The following is an 8017-nucleotide window of genomic DNA, read 5'->3' on the forward strand; positions in this document are numbered from 1 at the left end:
GATATCATCGATATATTTGCGAAAAACTACTTTTCAACAAACTTCTTAAACTGGAAGATAATCCTTGTGTAGATTATGAAAGAAATTTGCAAGCAAATGTAATAGCGTCACAAAGAGTGCACCATGCGGGTACTCGTACTTTCATCTTCAAAGGAAATTTTATTTAGAAACCAACACTTTTTAGTTACTGAATGGAGTTGCGTATGAATATAAAATGACATGGCAACCTTACACTTATTACCGAGAAAAACATAAAACTAGGTAAAGTTGAATTTCTGATGATATATACACGCACAGCTCGTTTTGGCAAAGGTATAATTTTAGAGGGCTTCGCGCTTGGCTGGTACAAAGCACAACTCAGCCGTCAGGGAAGAAGAGCAGTCATTCGCAAGAGTGGACGGAGTGCGTGCGGTGTGTGTGGTGTGGGCGACCCCGTTATTTATGGTTGTAACCTGCGCAGCAGCCAGTAGGTGCTTTGAAACTGTTACTCAGTTTAGCAAGACAACCTAACAACAGAGTAATGACTTTTAATTTTACTACATTGTTTCCCATAAACTGGAAAAAAAACCACAAAAACAGCAATTGCTAGGGAAAATATACACTTATGAGTAATAGAATTAAACAATGGCGGCAGTTTGTCACAAGAGAATTCAGTGGTTGTTTTATTGCTTAACGAACAAAACAATGTAGATATCACGTTTTACTAACTGTTAGAAAGGTTTCGTCCGAATTAGTTGTTCTACATATTTATCACTAAGATAAAGAGAAATAAAAACATTAGTTATACCTTGTCATCTAAACTCTTTATAATAATATACGAAGGGGTGTAGAAGGTTACCTAAGATACAGGATTGTTGCTACCGCCGGCATCGGCTGGTGTGCTTCGGAACAACTAATCTATACTAGTATCATAAATTATTTATTTATTTATTTCTCAAGTAAAGACCTGTTTTCTCTTGTTATATAGCAGGTCGTACATGGTGTGATTTTTACATGTTTTTTTAAAAAATAGTTTTAACAGTTTTTGTAGTTTTATCAGTAGTACAGTTTTTTTTGAGAATTTTACGAAAGGATAAAATAAAAACAGCAAATAAAAAATATATAAAACGTACAACTGCAGATACAATTTTGTTTAAACTTGTTGCTAATATTACAAATACGAAAGTAACTTCGTTTGTTACACTTTCACGACTAAATAGCTTAACCGATTTTGATGAAATTTGGTACAGAAATGGCTGGAGCGCTAAGGAAGAACACAGGCAACTCTAGAAAGTGCGTAGTACATCATATTTGCTTATTTGAAGAATATAGCCTGAAATATTAAACAATATTTACTCTCTGAAAAAGATGTTTACTCTCTGCCTCTTGAACTTTTATCATATTTGTGAAAATGCTTTAATTGATTGATATGTTCTACATAATACGATTCAACGTGATGAATGCAATGGCTTATACAATCCTGTACATGTTACATCCGTACTTCCTTCTATCAGTCAGAAGTCCTTCGCATTGTAAGCGTGGAGTGTCACGCGTCTCTCATAACTTCTAAGAAGGATTGCGATTTGTGTGAACAGCTCGTGGTCATGTGATTAGCATTACCAACACACGGCCATGCGGTCGTGGATTCGATTCCCGGTCGTGTCGTGACTGGATGTGTGTATTTTTATCATCATCGACGTCCAAATCGCTGAAGGTGCGGTCACGTTTCAGAGACAGCCCTCTGATGTCGCTGCACAAGTTAACGGGCAATGCCAGGAAATGGCTCCATAATCTTAATGCTACTGTGTAATTAATTGTCTTCAATTTATGTGATTTTTGTTCCATTTAATGTAATAATGTAGTTTCCCTGACATCATTGTAATGTAATAACTGATATAATTTCTGTGTAGATCGAACGAGAAATATAATAAGGTGCGGTCAAAGGAAAAGGCTTGCACCAAGCTCCCGAACACCCTGACCGAGATCTCTCGGCCATTAAAGGCACACGCACATTTCATTTCATTTTACTGATATCTGAGCGCAGCCAGGGTAACAGCTAAAACACAGAGCCTCTACAATTCTCAGCATGTTTTATCCATACCAATCCACACTTCCACACTAATATTATATGTACGAAAATAACTCTGTCTGATACGTTTTCACGATTCTACCGCTGAATCTATTCCGGTGAAATTTGCTCTGGGGATAGCTTGAACCGTGAGGCCACTTTAGAAAGTTTTATTTTTCCGAGTATTATTAACATTTTTAAATGTGGTATACGTGAGTGAGATGTGGACGACTCTGGCACCAATGTTGGCGACTCTTATAGTGTTTGCAGATTATTCCAGACAGTGCTAATGCAATGTTATTGTGCGCGCGCGGTTTATCATATTGAACTGCTACTCCACCTGGCATAGCTGGAGAGCTTTTGCGGAGATACAACAATAAAACGCGACCGTAAGCGCGAGAATGCTATTTAAAATTATTACGATAAGCCTCGCATATGTAAGTCTGATTAACCACGTAGTTCTAAAGGAGGTCGAGTTGCGAACGTTACTCGAATCCAGCAAACCTCAGAGCATTCTTAGGTCTGCCGGAACTTCGATACGGAACGTTATGCGGCCTTGAGAGCTACAAAGAGAGTGCAACATTCACAAACTGGTCGCATTTTAGAAGCTGAACGTCATGCATCTCTAGCAGCTTCCGAGACGCTTAAAGACTCACGACCATGTTAATCGTAAATAAGTGATCTTAGTGGGGTGGATCAAAAATTAATACGTTGAAATGGAAGGGAAAAACGGTTAGTATGTGTCCCTCTGGTAGCAAAATCTCACATCCAGTACTAGGTGGGCCTCACAAAACCCTAAAAACGGTATTTCTGCACTGATGTAATGAATCGATGCATTTTTAAATATAATTAGAAAAGTAATGCATGCTTTAATGTCCGATATGCGGCAAAATAATAGAAACACATTCATTATCTACCTACATACCGCCATTGCACACATTTTATGCCTCTATACACAGTATACACAGCAACTTATAAATTACTAGCTTACTTACTCAGCATCACTCATCAGAAGAAAACTACTAATATGTGTGCGCAGCCGCCAGTAATGCCTAAAGAGACACGTGGTTATGCTGATTACAGAGTCAGACTCATCGGTACTGTTACGATAGAATGGTCGCCCCAATTCACGGACGTATTGATATGCGCTATTGTGTTTCTTACACATTTGTTACAAAAGTTACAATACGGATAAAATGAGTTAAAATACAGCAGTTTAAATTTTAGTAATGAAGGTGGCCTTTAATAGCACGCTAGTTTCGTTATCAAGAAAGTCGAAAATCTTAAGCAAGTACTTAATCAGCGGAAAAATGCTCGTGTAGGAACACAAAATAGGCCAACATGAAAGCTCTGACAGAATACTGGGCAATCAGCTGACTCAATCCTCGTTACAACTTCCTCGCCAAAAATTTTGGCATGGGATCGCATTCAAGCCGTTTTAACACAGAACATTCCAAATCCTTTTATCCAGTCTCTCTGTGACTGCCGCTGCTATTGTCTTCGTGCTTCTCTCTCTCTCTCTCTCTCTCTCTCTCTCTCTTTCGCTGTCACTGTCTCCTAACATCACTGTGTCCTCTCTCCTTGTCTCCCATTGGCACTGCCTCCTCTCTCTTCCACCATCATTGTCTCTCTCCTACAATATTTCAGCACAAAAACCCGAATTGTTCGTGTTCCTAAATTTTTGGTGTGGAAGGCAGAATGAGGATTGAGGCAGCTGGTTCCCCACTTTTCTGTCAGAATCTTTTAATGTGAAACGTATTTGCCAATTTTGTATTCCGAGAGGGGCATTTTTCGGCTGGTTCCCTTCCTTTCCCTGCTACTGCAGGCTGTGCTGCTTACACAGCACGAATTCTAGGTCAGTAAAGTTTTGATAGGTTTTCTTATATACTTCGACACGTTCATAAACTTCGACACATGTAGACAACAAGTAGGTACGCACAATATAAGGTTAACACAGAATGCAGGAAAGGCGTTCTTTTCGTCCAAACGGGGATTTTCGTCAAAACAGAAAAAAATTGATTTTTTCACTATATTAAAAGAACTTATGGAAACACCGCCTAAGGAATAAAAAAAAAAAGATTTTAAAGCATTGCTATAAACGTATGGTGCAAAGTGACCATACACAAAACAGAAGCTTCCTCTAGCTCAGTGTGAATGCACGAACCCATCCAAGACAAGATCACTTCACACTACTTCGAGCTTACGCCTCCAGGTGGAACCGTCAAATAAGTCCCAGGTCGAGGCAGACTGTACAGGCGTCAAGTATCCATTATACACAGACAGCGCGTCATGAAGGTTTATTGGTGACAAAAAGCTGACTGCAAAGAAGGGCCGGCCGAAGTGGCCGTGCGGTTCTAGGCGCTGCAGTCTGGAACCGCGAGACCGCTACGTCGCAGGTTCGAATCCTGCCTCGGCATGGATGTGTGTGATGTCCTTAGGTTAGTTAGCTTTAAGTAGTTCTAAGTTGTAGGGGACTGATGACCTCAGAAGTTGAGTCCTCTAGTGCTCAGAGCCATTTGAACCTTTTTTTTTTTTTTTTTTTTTTTGAAAAGAAGGACTGGTGACCTCAGAACCCTTGTTGTGACTCCAGAACCTTTGAAATTTGTTCAGAACGTCAGTTGTAACTGAATTTGTCCCTCAAACCGATTATAACGTACGTATTTTACCTGCGTAAGTGCGGTAACTTTGAACCTCTGGATCTCGACGACAGATAATGATATCTAAAGGAGTTCGAAGCTTACCTGAGGACGTCATATTAAGAACATATGAAAAGTTTCAACGATTTGCCATGAATACAAACTATAGAAGTGGCCATTCCCACAATGGTACTTTAGGTATTCAAAAATCATGGTTTTTCAGGTGTACCTGGATAATGGATAACTTACTCACTTACTTATACTGGCCACACAAACCGCAGCCGGTCCTTGTCCTCACTCAGTCCAGTCCCCCACACTTTCCTGTCATCTCCGTCTTCATCTCCCAGACCCAGTATCTGCATGTCTACCATGGTATTATCGTTCCATCTCATTCTCGGCCGTGCCAGTGGTCTCTTTCCTTCAGATTCTCCATCCATTACAGCCTTTATTACCGTGTTCTCCCCTCTTCTCCTCACATAACGGATAAAGATTTTCGAAAGCGAGAAAATAGTGTTTCTAGGCAAATGTTAAAATAATATACTGTTAAAATTTGCTCCGTTAACTATTGTTAGTTATTTAGATAATTGCGACCCACCGTGCAGTAACAAGGCCAGAACAAGTTTTTACTGTTTTCTCAGGAACCGCCTATGAACAAATGGTGCGTTTGCAAGCCGCATGAGGCCGCCCTAGACCACATGTAGTTCAGATGAACCAACCGATTTGCTCAATATGCGTGGGCTGGAGGTGGTGTGGAACGTTTAAGTTTGGACCCTGTACTGCCCGATAGCCACAGTCTGCCCGTACTTCCGGTAGGTATACAAACAGTCACTAGACCGAAGCTATCCGAAACACTTGACTGCTTAGCTCTGTGATCAATAAAACCAGATATATGACCCCCTGAAATATCGCATTTGAGCGCGTGGCTTCTTGGAACATCTTGTACCGTGCACTGTCGAGCACGGACCGTTAGGTTACAATAAAACGACTCTAACGTCATACAGCAAAGGACAAAATACAGAGCTGTATCATCCGTTAGAGAGTTGGAATCCTTAATCCACTCATGGTAGGCTGGGCTACTCTCAGGGTCACATCCTTGAAGGCGCTGCTTGATCTCTGTGCTCACCGTCGTCTAATATCATTGCAATCTTTGTCATCACTGCTCGTCTGTGTTGCTGCAGCTCTGCCATCCGTGGCTACTCATAAGCTGCCATCGCCTGTCAGTCTCGGAGCAGCAGCCACCGCAGTCATTCTCCGTCTGTCTTGGTGGCCAACGATATCGCACATCTCTTCAGCTGTCACGTCGTTTTTGGCATCCGCCATTACCAACACCAGCTTCACGATCTGACTTTCTGCCTATTAATTTCTAAAACAACCGATCTTTCTTCTACCACAACTTGCACTGTTACCTAAAGCCACCAATATTCCATTCCTACTACCACACGTTCCTTTACCCCTCCCCCCTGTTCTTTACTGTCTCATGGATTTCACACCTTATCTAGCTATCGCGCCGACAGGGCAGTTCCTGCAATCTTTCTCCTCACAGCTTGACATTCATTATTTTACAGTATCTGTAATTCTTGGACGTCCAGAAGTTCTACTAACATAATCACCACCACACACAGCACCACAGCTACTCCATCATCATATGCAGCAGTCACAGCTGCAGCACCACCATTTGCAGCAAACACAGCCACAGCAACAGCATTTCTGACTGCCAAAGATGTAACATCCCCATTTGTAAACGTCACAGCTCCACCACCGTAATCCACAACAAACACAGCCACAGCAATATCATATGCAACAGTCACAACTGCATTACCATCATTTGCAACAGTCGCAGTTGCACCACCATCATTTGCAACACTCACAACCACACCACCAAAATTTGGAACAGTCATAGCTGCAGCACCAACATTTTCAACAGTCACAGTGGCACCGAAATCGTTTACAACAGTCACAACCAAACCAACATCATTCGCAACAATCAAAGGTGCACCGCCGTTATCTGCAACAGTCACAGTTGCACCACCAACGTTTGCGACAATCACGGCTGCCAGAGCAACATATCCTACAGGCACTCTCATCTGCAACAGTAACTGGTGCTTGGCAACACACATAACAACAGAAATTTCATTTCCAACTGTTACAGCCGCACCACCAGCATTTACAACAGTCATAAGCACCTTACCATTATTTGTGACAGTCACAGCTGAACCACCATCATTTTCCATAGTCACAAACACATCATCATCGCAGTGACAGTTGCTAATTGTAGTGGTGCACTTGTCTCGTGGACATGCAGCTGTGACTGGTGATGTGGCTGTAACTGTTGGGAACGATAGTGCCGTGCTCATGTTTGTTGCAAATGATGGTAATGCAGCTGTGACTGTTGCAAACAATAATGGTGTGCCTGTGAGTGTTGCAAAACATAGTGACGTGACCATGATTGTTACAATGTTACAAGTGATTGTGGTTAGGCAATGGCTCTTGCAGATGATGAGACCTTATCTACACTACTGGCCACTAAAATTGCTACATGCAGATGACAAACGGGTATTCATTGGACAAATATATTATACTAGAACTGACATGTGATTACATGTTCACACAATTTGGGTACATAGATCCTGAGAAATCAGTACCCAGAACAACCACCTCTGGCCGTAATAACGGCCTTGATACGCCTGGGCATTGAGTCAAACAGAGCTTGGATGGCGTGTACAGGTACAGCTGCCCATGCAGCTTCAACACGATAGCACAGTTCATCAAGAGTAGTGACTGGCGTATTGTGACGAGCCAGTTGCTCGGCCACCATTGACCAGACGTTTTCAATTGGTGAGAGATCTGCAGAATGTGCTGGCCAGGGCAGCAGTCGAACATTTTCTGTATCCAGAAAGGCCCTACAGGACCTGCAACATGCAGTCGTGCATTATCCTGCTGAAATGTAGGGTTTCGCAGGGATCGAATGAAGGGTAGAGCCACGGGTCGTAACACATCTGAAATTTAACGTCCGCTGTTCAAAGTGCCGTCAATGCGAACAAGAGGTGACCGAGACGTGTAACCAATGGCACCCCATACCATCACGCCACGTGATACGCCAGTATGGCGATGACGAATACACGCTTCCAACGTGCGTTCACCGCGATGTCGCCAAACACGGACGCGACCATCATGATGCTGTACACAGAACCTGCATTCATCCGAAAAAAATGACATTTTACCATTTGTGCACCCAGGTTCGTCGTTGAATACACCATCGCAGTCGCTCCTGTCTGTGATGCAGCGTCAAGGGTAACCACAGCCACGGTCTGCAAGCTGACAGTCCATGCTGCTG

Source organism: Schistocerca americana, chromosome 3 (assembly GCF_021461395.2).
Source record: "Schistocerca americana isolate TAMUIC-IGC-003095 chromosome 3, iqSchAmer2.1, whole genome shotgun sequence".
Classification (NCBI taxonomy): Eukaryota; Metazoa; Arthropoda; class Insecta; order Orthoptera; family Acrididae; genus Schistocerca; species Schistocerca americana.